At 35.7% G+C, this 15,322-nt stretch overlaps 1 protein-coding gene across 1 annotated transcript in view; it reads right to left on the bottom strand.

The window, feature by feature from the left end:
• The window catches only part of LOC114353525 (Down syndrome cell adhesion molecule-like protein Dscam2), a 72,093-nt gene that overhangs the window by 53,751 nt on the left and 3,020 nt on the right, over positions 1-15,322 (bottom strand). The gene's annotated exons all lie outside the window — the stretch shown is intronic.

Raw genomic sequence — 15,322 nt, 5'->3', positions numbered from 1 at the left:
GTTACACGTCCGATCCTTTCATGGTCACTAACGTCTATTGATAAAAATAATCACATAATTTCAATATCAAATGACACCACTAATTTCGGCGCAGCCGCACGCACCATGAATTGATCACGGGTGAACTGAGATGAACGCGGGTGAGCGTTTATTGGCAAGTAAATTGGTCTACCCTCTTTTAAATATTTTATTTCTTACGACATCGGTACCATTGTTCACTAACTCACTCGTTGTTCTCGATCTCAATTCACTTACTTTTTTCGATGTTCTAATTAATTAACTATTGAATAATTTATGATGAAATTATATTTCATGTAATCTTGAGGATTCTTTCTGAGTATAAAATAGCGTGCTATAGAAATCGTTATATAATTTTGAAAGTTCGACGATGTAGAAATAGATTTTTGGGTATCATTGTTTTTGGCTGCTTTTAAGTAATATGTGCTTTTCAATACCACAAGCACTTAAATTTTCAAGTCATTTGTAATGATGGGCGAGACAACTGCGCTGAAATATCAATTGAATTTGATGTCAATTGAAAGATATTAGGGCACCTTAATTATGTGTAATAATTGTTTCTTGCATGATGTATTCTTGACACATTCGAGTTATTTCTATGTATTATACTCGCTTCACGTGCGAGTCCCGCTGTCACTGTATAACCCGTTACCCGTTTTTGTCGTCACGTCTCGCGCCGTCACGCGTGACGGGAACGTAATTAATTAGTGGCTTTAGGCGATTCGGGGCTGCATTGTTGCAATTATAATGTCGGCTGAAGGATTAAGGACATTGTTTAGCAAACACCCACGCTAGTTTAATAATAGGATTATTTGAATACGCCTGAATTATTGTGTAACAAGTAAGCTATACTTGGTGGTAGTATTAACTCTAAATAGAAATAGCTCAGTTACGTGTACATCTACGTAACGTTACGTGCTTAAAAATCTTTCATAGGTTTTAAAGTAAAATGAATTTTCGCAAAAAGAAAGAATTGATTTTTTTTAAGTTCGATAATTACTGATATAACTCCAGGGAAATGGTTGTACCTATGTACTGTACGTACTGTAATGGTTGTGTGCCAGTTACGCGCGTAAGTTATGATGGAAAAAATATGTGAACCAAATACCTATTCACATAATTGCGAAATAAGAACTAAGTATACCACTTGCTTTGAATATTAGTATGCGGTTTTAGAAAGTAAACTACACGGAAGTTTCATGATAAGACATTTCAAGGCTCTCTTGATCTTAGTGTAAGGATCAAGTTGTTATCTTAGTAATTTTAGACTTCACACAAGATGGCCATACTTAGGCGTCTATTTTAGTTGAACGAGTACCTACAGTTTGAAGTTATCTGTGACTGGCGGCTGTTGTGCTGATCATTATTTTAGGTATGAATTTAATTTACAAGATGTCTATCCATCCAAAATCTACGCAAGGTCATGCATCTAACTACTTGGAGTACCCACACAGAAGTAAGGAGGCTGTAGGCCTTTTCAAAAGTTTTTTCTAATATTATGACTGTTCAAATTGGCTATGCTAATTTTTGTCACCGTTACAGTATATCTTTCTCCTTTACAGTTTTATAAAAAGAAAAAGAGAACGTACTTGTAGGTATTCTTATCTATGGAGAGTCATACTGTCACGGTGACAAGTCTCCCGTGCGCGCGCGCGCCATAAGTTGTCAATTAATCCTACCTTCTTTTTTTCACAAAAAAATAAATAAATCTATTAGATTGTATTTAGTTAGATAGTTCCAACAGACATTAGGCACTTAGGTGAGCACAGTGGAATTAACCTTAATACCTAATTCGTCTCGCATTCTCGAAGACTAAAGTTTGTATCAAAATCTAGTAACTTGACAAAAATGTGAAATTAATCTTGAAACTACCAGATAAGCGTCATAATTATATTATGTTCCTTTGAGCAACAAAAAGTTAATTACTTGGAAGCGAACAAGGTCGAATTATACAAAGAACAGCTGGCGTTTATTGCCTAGAGTGTTGTAACAAAATCTGACTAAAGTGACAACAATCTTGTAATTTATTGGGTGTGCCTACAATTTCTTACACGTGGTAGGTAATCTTTTTGTAGGGTAGCCTATATTCACGATTTTTTTCCTGTGCATGCAAAGAAGCTCGTCTCATACCTACCTACTTATAGGTTAGGTCCATAAATAGGTAGGTAATTGGGGTCTTTCGATATTCTAGAAGGCCATTGATTACATTGTTACAGTCATCTACACCACATGTTTGTCACCTACCTACAAAGATTAACATTTATTCAATTAATTTCTGTTCTGTATCGTGCCCTTAATGTCACTCTGTTACGTTTTCGTCCTAATAAGCATGAAGCCGTCAATATTTTTTTTTTCTTGAAACAGTTTTAATCTACCCTCTGCATTTAACCTCCGTAATCACTGCCAAAGCTGGCACTGCACTCGTGATGGAGCAATGGTGCTAAATATTTGCATTCCAAAACACTAAAGAGAACAGTCGTCACACTCATAACATAAAGTCGTTCCAGCGAGAAAAAGTTAATTACTCGGAAGCAGCGGCCGGTACTTCGCGGCAGCTGTGCCGACACACGCGACCCCTGGAGGTGCTGGGATATTAATTTTTGAGCCTTGAGCGTAATGTGAGCTCGTAACAAGAATAATCAGGGAAATGAGAGAATTTAAATTTCACATTAAACTAGTCTGCGAAACAACAATTGCAAAGTTAGAAGTACTTTCCAGAATATGACTTAACGTGTCTGTTAACGCTGTTACGCGATGAAAAAGAAGAATGATAAACAAGTTTTAAAGAAAAAAAAACTTATAATAATATTCATATTAAATGAAACTTTCTATTTTCTAAATGTTTTTACCTGTAACGTAAATATTAAATCATCAGTTAGGTAGGTACTTAACTATTGTCACAGAATAAGTAATAGTACAGGTACAGAAGGATTACTCCGCAAGACGATTTAAATAAATGCGAGTCTTGCTACGACGCGATACAGTGGAATTCAGCTCGCACAGCACTACGTACCTACAATTTTATTCACCTACAAGTTTTGTCTCTTTCTATCGCGTGCCTCTGAACTCTTCTTACGCTGTTAGGGTTGCTGTCTAGTGAAAAAATAATTAATCTACTTATTTGTAATGAGGTACGTATGTAGGTAAGTATGCATTCATTATGGAAAACCTTCATAGTAGGTTAGGTTCCTATACTATCCTAAGAATTATTGATTACCTACATGGCCAACATACCTTTCAGCATCTTTGGGAAGCGAAAAAAAAAGATAAATCCGGTAGATTACTTTTCGAATTTAAACACCCGAACGCCGCACAATATTTCTTTCTCTTTATGTCCATTTTTAAATAATACTTCGATCATAGAATTATAATCATACTACAACGCATGCCAGCGTCCTGACGAGCGCGCGCGTGACACTCGACTGATATAATACCCGCCGGCGGGGCGCTTCGCTGTAGGTAATTATCGGATGTACCGCGCGGAGTGAGCCAGGCCTGCTATTGTTTACCTTCATCGCTTTAGGCTTCAACCATACCAACGCATGCAGATCGTCATCGCCGGCGCGAATGACAGGTGACACAGGTGACCTGTCATTGGCCCATGATCGCGCCGGCTATAGCGATCTGCATGCGTTGGATTGGATGAAGCATTAGATTCAAGCTGGTAAATGCTCTAAGTAGATTTATCGTTGATCAGTAACATCAGTTCGTCAGCGAGTTTATCTTTACCCTCCAAAAGAGCGAAGGGCCCTCGACGCGAGTGGCGTGTAATGGCCGCCTTTGTCTCAGGAGCCGCGTGCGTGCACGAGAGGACGCTCGGATTCACTCGACGTGCTTTCGGTTGCAATAAATATAAAACAGTCACCAGCGGTCGGTAGACACAGCTGGCACCAATGAAAAAAAAACATTCTAACAAACCTACGTGGTATAAATTTTTTGTGAAAAATAAATAATTGAACGAAAGATTGAACGGCATATTTTTGATAGCGTTTTGTTTGTGTATCCTTTTATAAATAAGTATTTAATTTTTGTAAATGAAAATTAAAATTACAAGGAAAACAATAAAAGAAAAATATCACCCAAACAATAATCAAAATAAGTATTAAAATTTCAGTTTCATGTTTGCTGAAAGCTTTTTACAAAATTTTTCATTTCTTCCAAAGCCATCTTTTTTTGAAAATATAGCCACTTTCCAGTCGTTATTTTGTTGCCTTTTTATATGAGAATTTCGCCCAAGCAGGCTTCAAGTGGAGAAAACTTGTTAATGCGGGTCCTCAAATAGTTTTGCCCTTCCGAGGATGTAAGTATGTTATTGGAAATGTGATTTACGTATTGAAGTAAGAATAAAACTGTAACAATTTCTGAGAAAATTGGAGGAAAGAAATGTTCTTGGTTTGTCAAGTATTTTTTCAAGGGCCTGACTTTCAACAGTTAGAGATAATTATGTTTATTTAATGCTAGCTGAATAATTTATATAAAAGATTTTAAGATAAACAATGTTTATCAATAAAATTTATTTCACTACTGAAGTAATTTAATTGATATTGAATGGTTTGAATCCTATACCGGACTAAAATGCCTATTATTGTGATCCATCATCATCATTTTTCAGCAATTTTGCGTCCACTAGGTATTAAAAATAGGCCTCCCGTGCTGTTATTTGCGGCTTAAAAAGACGATTATTTTGTTGTCAGTAGATTCGATTTTACTCAAAATCTCTATTCTTTAATCTTGGTGCTTATATCTCCCCTATTTATCAGTAATATTCAACCGCTGACTTTTAAAGACAAAGTCGGTATCAACTGTTGGTATAGACGAGGATGATCAAATATAGCCATGCCCAGGACGCTCTCAGCATGTTTCGCCAAAACAATAGCATGGGGCGCCGCGAGTATTGCACCGCCATCGCTCCATTGTTCGCTGGGTCTGAGGGCCATCGAGGTATCGCTGGAGTGGGAAATCGCCTGATCCTTCGCGAAGTAGCGAGGGTAACTGACGTCTTTTAGGTAACAAGCGCTTATGCTAAACCAGAACAATGTAGGTACTTACAATATTCTTTTTTATCTGTTTTGTAGAGAATATTAATAATAAAAAAAGTCAAATGCCGAATAATGAACTTTTAAAATATTGCGTATTTTTAGCAGTTTATGAGAACCTTAAAAATAAACAAAATATTTTCTAGACTTAATAAATTACCAAATCCCCATTTGTGTGTCCACAAATCCTCTCATCGGGAGTGAGAACACGTTTTTAATTTGTGTCGACAACAACTGACTTGCTCTCGAAAAGAAATTATAATTTGTTATTTCAGCTCTGCGAATCCCGCCGTGTTCCAATTTGTCCAGAAATGAGATATTCTGAACGAGTAAATTGGGAATAGACTGTGTGGCCTATGTCTGGAATTGGTAGTTTCGCTGGCAATTCATTGTGCTTAATGGAATCGGATTAGAAATAAACAAAAATCTCAAAAACAGTGATAAACTTTTTGGAAGTGTTTTTTTTTTTCAAATCAAATCAAATAATTTATTTCGCTTGAAAGTGGTACATGTAAGTGATGGTAAAGTAGATTAGAGTAAGTAGATTTTCAGCAAGTAATTTATTAATGGTACTCTTTTTTGTCTTTCTACTTTCAATAATTAAAAACTTTCGTTCGTTAGTAGTTTCAACTGCCAGTTTAAGGCTTGGTATTTCTGCTAAAGTAGGTATTTCGCGCTGTCAAAATCTGCGCGCGCAATACTTCGCCGAAGACAGCGCGCCAAAGAGCTCTCGCGGCTACACAGTATAGAAATACGCAGTTTGGAAATACGCAGTTGGTTAGGTTAGGTTGATTTCCTTCCGTTCAAGCGTCACACTCACAGGACTTTCTAATACAAATCATATCCAAGTGATACAAATTAAAACAACTTTCAAAATTTTTGGGAATATATTTTAGAATCGAATAAATCCCAACTAATATTATAAATGCGAAAGTAACTCTGTCTGTCTGTCTGTCTGTCTGTCTGTACCGTTTCTAGATAGGCAATAAAGCCACCATTTCTTTAAGGCAACATTATATTGCTTAAGAGAGTTTTTCGATAAAGACCCGATCATGATGTCTATTGTTCCTGGGTGCAGTGAATGTCGTGAAAATGCTGACCTGATAACAGACATGATACCAGGGTAAGAGTTCTCCATCGTGGGTGAGGTTCTCTGTAAGGAGATAGTAATAAATTACGATCAGGATGAAGGTATATCGGATCTCTACACATCAAGGATTGGAATAAGGGATACCATGGTTGACTTATCCAGTAAGGCACTACCATGATTCCAGTCGCTCTTTCGTTAATTATCTTTCGAAGGCATTTCAGTATGAGAGAGAAGGGAGGAAAAGAGTAAAAGAAATATGGGCTCCAGTCAACAGTAAAAGCGTCTACATTAAAAGCTAATGGATCTCTTTTCCATGATATATATCTTTTGCATTTAGAATTTAAACGAGTTGCAAAAAGATCTATATCAGGTTCTCCATACTTCTCAACAATACTATGAAATGCTGTAGATGATAAACTCCATTCTGTATCAATATTCGTCCGTCTGGACTCTTCGTCAGCCTCGACATTATCTTTGGATTTAATATATGACGCAAAGATATGCAATTGCCTCTCTTCACACCATTTCCAAATACGACGTGTAATTTCATTTAAGTGGGTGTATTGAATCCCACCCATCCTGTTAATGTAAGAGATGGCAACTGTATTATCAATTCTTAATAAAATTTCGCAATCACGCATATCCTTTGCAAAACACTGCAGGCCTATGAAGGCTGCCTTTAACTCCAACAGGTTAATATGATATTTGGACTCGGTTGAATCCCAGAAACCGTTTGACCTTTCGCCATTGCACATCACACCCCATCCGGTTAAGGATGCATCAGAGTAAATTTCTAGTGAGTATTTACCGCTGCGAATTGAATTTGTAGCCATCATTATGTGTTGTTGTTTGTTTCTCGATCCCGCCAAGAGCACACGTTACGCCATATTTAAACAATTCTAAAATATTAAAAACTAGCTGACCCGGCGAACTTCGTACCGCCTTAGTGTAGAATTTTCTTAATATTTTTTTCCGTAAGAACCATCCTTGGACTTCCACAAACATTTAAAAAAAAGAATTATCGAAATCGGTTCAGCCGTTCACACGTGATGCCGTGACAACGCGAAACGGGTTTCATTTTTATATATATATAGATATAGAAGATATAGATATAGATATAGANGCTACCCGGCCTTAAATATTTTCGTGATCGTTTGAGTCCGAAAATACAAAGTTATCCACGAGTTCCTCTGATATTGGCAAAATTAATTTTGCTAGGTTAGCCGTTTTGTGCCGACATGTTTGCCCACTTAATGGGCTCAACTTTCCGCCCAAATCGGCATTTAGGCTCGACAGATGAGAAACGTTAAAAAGCTGTCAGGATAATTTGTTTTTACACTGCGTAATTTAAACGAGAACTGCCAAGTTTGCTTCTATGTATGTGCTTATCGTAATTGATTCATACGAGTAATAGAGCGAGCCCACCCAGAAGATGCCTGTTCACTTGTGTCAAAACAGATTTAATCTAAAATTAAACAGTACCTGCTAACATCCGCTTACGTATACGCACACAACTACAGGGCATGTCTGTAATAAGACTTGCCTTAACCTGACCCCACCTTATATGGACCTTGAAAAAACTAGCAAATAAACCTGTTTCGGGACCAGCGTTGCCAGTTTTTTTTTCGCCAAGTCGGGACTTTGGTACTTTGTGAGTGAAAATAGCGGGATTCTTCCGTCAGAAGCGGGACATAGTAAAAAAACGTATACAATCAAAGGTTTTCAAATATTTATCTTTTTATTTGACATAAAATTACGTTTACGTGACATTAGATAGCAAAAGTAGTCATAGAAAATGTATTTTAACAAAAAAATAATAAATTTTAAATCAGATTTACTCTATCGTTAAATTCGTCTTTAGAATAAAAAAAGAACATAAAAACAAAAATCGAAAAAAAAAAAAATTCTTTAGAATAATAAATGGCGTTTCAAACAATAGTCTGGTGAAGTGAGTGTCTCTATCCGAAAAGCGGGACCGAGCCTGTCTCGCGCGGGACATATAAATTTGATTTAAAAATCGGGACGTCCCGCCAAAATCGGGACCTCTGGCAACGCTGTTCGGGACCCAACAGCTAATAAGGTGATGAGAGCGACAGCAGCGCCCGCGGGACCGCCGCGGTTAAATAATAAACCCGCCGGCCTCTGATTTCCCCCGCCGCACGGTGGGCTGATATTAGAGCTTCATAGACTTAGCGTCGCTCAAAAATCAAGTGCCAAATTTTGAAAAAATAAATATGCCAATGTGTTCCTTTACCAAAAAGGAATATTTTATGTTATGTAACGTTTCTTGATAAAGTTATTATTTAATAAGTTATTGACAATTTCCTTTTTTTTTGTATGGAGCTCAACATTTATTTTTATTTTATTCGTTATTCTCAAGTTTTCTTAAGAAATTGACTTTTGTATTATGTAATGCAACATATAAGCTATGTTATCACCAAGTGTCGCATTTCGGAAATCTTCGGAACATTGTCATTTTGGACTTTAAAATAAAAAAAAATAAAAAAATTAAATAACTGCCAAATTTTGTAAATATAACTACGCCAATGTGTTCCTTTGCCAAAAAGAAATATTTTATGTTATGTAACTTTTCTTGATAAAGTTATTATTTAATAAGTTATTGACAATAATTACTTTTTGTTGTATGGAGCTCAACATTTATTTTTATTTTATTCGTTATTCTTAAGCTTTCTTAAGAAATTGCTTTTTGTATTATGTAATGCATCATATAAGCTATATTATCACCAAGGGACGAATCCCGGAAACCCTCGGAACATTGTCATTTTCGACTTTAAAATAAAAAAAAAAAAACGAAAAAAAAAATTACTGCAATGTTATGTACTTTCTTCCGTACTACCCTAACGAGGTGAAGAACTAAGCACGTTTTTTTATAGTGGTGTTTCCAGGAGGCCTAATTCACTTGTAAGATTATTAAAATATGTTTTATGGAAATTAAGCCAGTGTGAAGTTAAGTTTATTGGTTATTCAGAGTCAGTTTCTGAACCGTGAAATAGGCTAATGTCCACAAAAGTAAAGCTTTCTTTCAGTATCAGTATCAGCCTCATCATCAAATCGATCATTTATTAATTAACTTTTTGCTGCTGTTGATAAAACTTTGTGTTTTCTATGAAGTTTATATTATTATCTATATCTGAGAATCAGATTTTAAAAATAAATTGTGTAAAATATCTTCATTAGTTGCTCTCCTGCAAAATTCGAGCGTGGTGTAGTACTTTCTGATTGGAAGTAAATATCTTTTCCGTGAGCAATAATTTTGTATGCTTGCAGGCATGTACGTATGTAGAGCTTCATGTACGTAGTATAGTTTGGTCTGCGAAACAAAATTTGCGAAAATGATGATTCTAGCGTTTTAGGGCAACTTGTAAGTGCCTAAATGAACGTTCGGTTTGATGTCTCCAGATAAAATGGATACGGGAAAATAAGGTTTCTAGCTCCACTTTTTACTATCGACTCATTTCTTTTTCAAATTTATGAAGGAGACCCATTTTTTTTTATTCAAAATAAGCTGCATTTAATTTATTGTCGACCTATTTTAATGTTAACAATGAAAAAAACTTAATGGACGCGGAAATTGAAAATTTAATAGATCGTAATAAAATTCTGGAAGCAAAACAATCTCGTAATAACTGATTCTCACTTGATAGATAGAAAAATAATATCGTTGATAAATGGCACAAGCAGCGATGTGATATTTGTAAAGCCATATCAACAGAAATGAATAATTTAGACGTAATTGCCATCAAGAAAGGTTTTCAACACCACCAAAAAGTCCACTATAAATGATCAATTTCATGTCTAGGCTGATACTGAGAAAGAAAACTTTACTTTTGTAGATTCAGAAAGTGGCGCTTGAGTCTAACCAATAAATTTAACTTCAAACTGGCTTAATTTCCATAAAACAAATATTATATGTATTATAGTAACCTTAGTAATCATGTGGATTAGGCCTCCTGGGAACACCACTATAAAAAACGTGCTTAGTTCTTCACCTCGTTAGAATAGTACGGAAGAAAGTACATAACATTGCAGTTTTCTTTTTATTATTTTTTTATTTTAAAGTCGAAAATGACAATGTTCCGAGGGTTTCCGGGATTCGTCCCTTGGTGATAATATAGCTTATATGATGCATTACATAATACAAAAAGCATTTTCTTAAGAAAGCTTGAGAATAACGAATAAAATAAAAATAAATGTTGAGCTCCATACAAAAAAAAAGGAAATTGTCAATAACTTATTAAATAATAACTTTATCAAGAAACGTTACATAACATAAAATATTCCTTTTTGGTAAAGGAACACATTGGCATATTTATTTATTCAAAATTCGGCACTTGATTTTTGAGCGACGCTAAGTCTATGAAGCTCTAATATCAGCCCACCGTGCGCCGCCGATGTGCCGCGCCTACCGCGGATGGAAACAAATAATGCGGGAACTGCCCGCGACGTGATGAGGGGTGATAAGAACTGAGGAGACAAGAGATTTTCATAAACGTCAGTCAAACAATCATTTTTGCTCGGGTCATGAACATCTAAACCCACTTGCAAGAGTATTGTATAGCTTCAAATATACATAACTCAGAGGTCACTGACTGACTGACATAGTGATCTATCAATGCACAACCCAAACCACTGGACGGATCGGGCTGTTTGCTGATGTTATGATGTAGGATTGTAGGCATCAGCTAAGAAAGGATTTTACGAAATTCCACCCCCAAAGGGGGTAAAACGGGATCCACGCGTACGAAGTCGTGGGCGGCCGCTAGTGTTTAATAAAGGAGCTATAGCAATTATGTAAAATGTTTGCTTGGAATATTTGCTAATTAAATAAATCTTTGTGTACTTACGCTTCTGCTACTGAACATAAACCACTTTTCAAAGCGACCTTAATAGGTTTAAATAATCAACTTTATACGCCATCTGGGTAGAAATTGAAAACATAATGAAGTTAATTTTCTTCTGCCAAATTATCGGGTCCTGTTTGCAAATTAAAACGGATATTAGCCTCTGGCGCGGTTCTGGTGTAAACACGTGAACAAAGAAAATATAATTGAAGTTGTGGGTTGAGATTTCCCGCTTTCAAGCAAATGGTGTAAGACAAGACTTACCTGTGAATTTATGTACCTAAATAACCCTGTCTCACCCTTACCCTTCAAGAGTATAAATTTAACCTCGTAAGACCGAAGAGTAAATTTTGTCGACTTCTAAGTATCGCCGAATGTGCTTTCAGAAGAACGAATAATTTGTAGTAGTAAACGCCGAGCACTTCGAGTAAAGAAAAATCTATGTTAGAGATTTTCTTTTGCATTCATATTTTCAGGGGCCTTAGATAATAGTGCATAGAGCTTATTTTAGGTAAAAAATAATAAAAAAATATTTTCTCTTAAAAGAACATTCGGTATTACAGACTTTAAAAAGAAAAAGTAAATAAATTGTATTTTATACTTTAAAGTAAAACATAAATGTAAACTTTTTAATAAATTAATACTACATAAAGATACAATAATGATATAAATAAATGTAACTGAAAATGTACAAGTGTTTTAATTTTATTTAATGTTTCATAATTAGTACTTTTAAAAGTATTATCGGTTTTATAACATACAATAATGATAGGTTCTAATGTGTAAGAAGTAAAGTGAATATTCATGTTAATTATAATATTTATTAAACTAAAAATCAGAACGTTGTCATGGTAAATTTTCTCAATCATATAATAATTTTAAAAGTCCAATACTCAATCCATCTCAATAGAAAAAAATGTACAAAAATAAAACTTTCACCATCAAGACCGAATGTTCTTTGCAAAGAACTATTATTTTCAAACGAAAAAAAATCTTACAAAACTTCTTCAAATTGGTAAAAATATTTTTTTGCTTGTTTAGCAGTATTTAAATTTAAATTATACTGGTTAGTTTTTCAATAAAACAACGTTTTCGTGAAGAAAAAAAATTAATTGTACATCACGTCCTCTCGGAAGAACCACCTTGTCAAAGAAAATTGATAATTTGACAGTGACATTTTGTTTTTTTTACATGAATAAGTTCGGATACCTGATTTTGAATACTTTAAGCCAAAGACTATCACTGTTTTTGTTCGATAGGCGCGAATTTTTGAACTTAAAATTATCGCTAAAGTTTTAGTTCCTCTGAAGGCACATCCGGCGATACTTACAATTCACCTCCGAAAATGTCTCGGCGTTACTGACTACAAAGTTTTAGTTCCTTCTGATGCACATCCGGGCTTACGAGGTTAAGGTAAAAGAAATCACTTTATTATAAATGATAACAGTGTGTTAGCCTTAGCACATACAGCTTCGTAAAACCCATACTAAAAGTTATTGTGCTCATTTCGTCTAGTTTAGATACTTTCTAGACAGGCACGCAACTCAAGATAAATGTAATTAAAATAACTGTTTTCTCCGTAGCATAAAAATGAATTCTCCGTTTATTTATTACAGTTAATTATTTAATATGCTATAGAAGAAAATCCCGAATTTACTTTTACAACAACATTATCTTTGTGAATAAGATGACTCGTTAAGCTTAAAGAAGCCTATTTTGCAATTTCAGAAAAAAAACATACAATTTTAAAAGCAAGAATGATTCATAAAAACATTTACCCAAAACGAAACATAAGCTGCAGCTCGTAATTTGAAAGAGGACCGGCAGTTTCGCGCAGATTGAAAGAGATTCGCGCGATAACATAATATTAAAGAGGGCGCTGCGTGATAACAGCTCACGGAAGAGATTGTTATCGGACTGTTTGTGTAACAGGTAAAATATAATTCAAAACAAGTTATTTATGACGTTGAAAAATGATACAAAAAATAAGTATTTATTTTCAAGCTAATATGGTTTTTTGTCATGAATTAAAGAACAGGATTTTTCTTAATATCAACAGTAAGAAATTTTGTAAATAAGTAAAATCTTACAAGATTCGAATGCTTGAAGGCGCGAACAAAAGCAACACGGCGATTTGTTTCCGGCAATTGCGCGATAAACGCGCGCCCACCGAATTGTAGTAACGGCTAAAAGAAATCCCGGGAATTCCCGGCTCAATGAGGATGGCTTGCACTCCGACCTGATTCCATTAACGCCCTTTTCGCGCCTCTACAAAGGGGATATTGGGCCCGTTCAATCTCGGAGGTTTACTGCTGCCCCAACCGCCTCTATAAAGAACCGTATTTGCATTCCAGCCTCTGAGGAGATTGATCCCGACTTACGCCTTTCCAAATGTCAATACGGCAGGTCAAGAGGTATGCCATTAAACGAATTTCGATTCTCAGCCACAGAAAGAAGGTTGGTATTTGTATGGGAGAATAGTAAGTAATTTTCTGGTAATGTTGACGAGGTACTGGATCGCGAAATCGCGTTAGAGTGGACGGCTGTTGTTGCCGTCGTGGAATAAACTTCTTAGAACTTTCAACGGGATCGATGTGCCTACTTGTGTTGGTCTTTATTGTAACGGGTTTATACTCCGTTTGATATTGTAAAATATTAACAGTGACATATAAATTAATCACGATGCTGATACATTTCCATTTTGTTTTGCAGTATCATCATTAAAATACATTAATTATTAATTGAAACTGGTTGTTACTTCTACATAAATAAATCAATTTACTGAAAATGTGCGCTACATTCGGGATATTTTATACAGAAAACTCGCGCAATGGTATTTGTTCCAACAATCGCTACGCTGCAGTGGTCAGCTCAACTTAAAATTCCCGTCACTCCGCCCTCCAGCGGAGCTAATATCAACGTCAAACCTTTTGTGGGCAGTAAGTTGCCTCAATTTTTTATTTGGATACCTAAAAGTTAAATCTGACTTAATACGAGAGGGTTTTGTATCTAACAGTAACCTTCCACCTTCAGCCTGATCATCACTTTCCATCAAGTGAGATGCAGACCATAAGCTTCCTCGTTGTGGATAGAGTTTAAAAAAACTACTGTCTGTAATGTGCTTCGACTTGAGTCTTTAAAAAGCTACCCATAGAAAGTACCCAACCAAATTGTATAGTAAATTGAAAACACAAACCTCACGTGTTCTCTTGTGCGCACTCCTCCAAAGGTCCTTTGATCCAGGAGCAACATAGGCTGTTTCCAATAGAGCGGCGTCACGCCATGATTACAAATGTCCCGGTTTGTCCCGGTTGTCACGCTGCAGCGTTCGGGACTTGACATTCGCGGCACAGCGGCGGATTGAATATCAACACGCAGGTCACGCGCGCGCCGCCGTTTATTCATTTCTTTCAGTGGACGTTATCCGATAAATAAATAATGTTTCAAAGATATTTCAGCAGGAGACAAAAGACAATTTTACCTTAGGATACAATACAATCTAGTGCAAACAACGACAAAAACTTATTACCTTTTCCCTTTTTTGTTATAAAACAGTGCGTATGAAGTCTAACTTTAATCCACTGTATTACACAACTTTGTTAAAACTGTTGTATCTCCAAGGTTTCAAGGTGTAGTACTCCAGCCGGTGTACTATACAGAAAACTTTCGACAGCCGATGTAATTTTATTAATTAAATACCATTTGATGTTTTCCTAGAGCAGGAAACAGATGATACTGAACAAAATAATGCAAATTTATAAGTCGCTTTATAAGCGCTTTGGACCTGCTCTGTAAGCTTACAAGCCGTTGCCGTTGTCGGCCGTTTGGTGTAGTGGTTCAGAACGGACTACTATGCCGAGAGGTCCCGGGTTCGATTCCCGGCCGGGCAGAAATTGAAATGATGAATTTTAATTTCTGTGACGGGTCTGGGTGTGACTATGTATAATATTTATGTATTTAAAAAAAGAGTATATATGTAGTATATCCGTTAAGCTAGCACCCATAACACAAGCATTAAGTTGCTTACTTTGGGGCTAGCTGGCGCTGTGTGAAATTGTCCAAAGATTTATTTATTTATTTATTTATTTATTTAAGTGTTTAGCATTAATAAATAAATAAAAGTCATTATAACAGGTAATAAAAATCCTTTCTATCTTGAAGCCAATGTCCAAAGAAAAGAAACCTAACAACGCAACGCAGTTACAAAACCTTAAGTAACTTCTACCTTTAAAAAATTATGTTCAGTGGTTTACGAATACAACGAGCTTTTTGTAAAGCTCTAAGGATTTACTTTTCTTTAATATAAAAGCAGCGAA

This window comes from Ostrinia furnacalis, unplaced genomic scaffold (genome assembly GCF_004193835.3).
Source record: "Ostrinia furnacalis isolate ACB-3 unplaced genomic scaffold, ASM419383v2 OfSCF1733, whole genome shotgun sequence".
Classification (NCBI taxonomy): Eukaryota; Metazoa; Arthropoda; class Insecta; order Lepidoptera; family Crambidae; genus Ostrinia; species Ostrinia furnacalis.
Note: the sequence above shows the minus strand (reverse complement) of the source record. Positions and strands in the feature narration are given on the sequence as shown.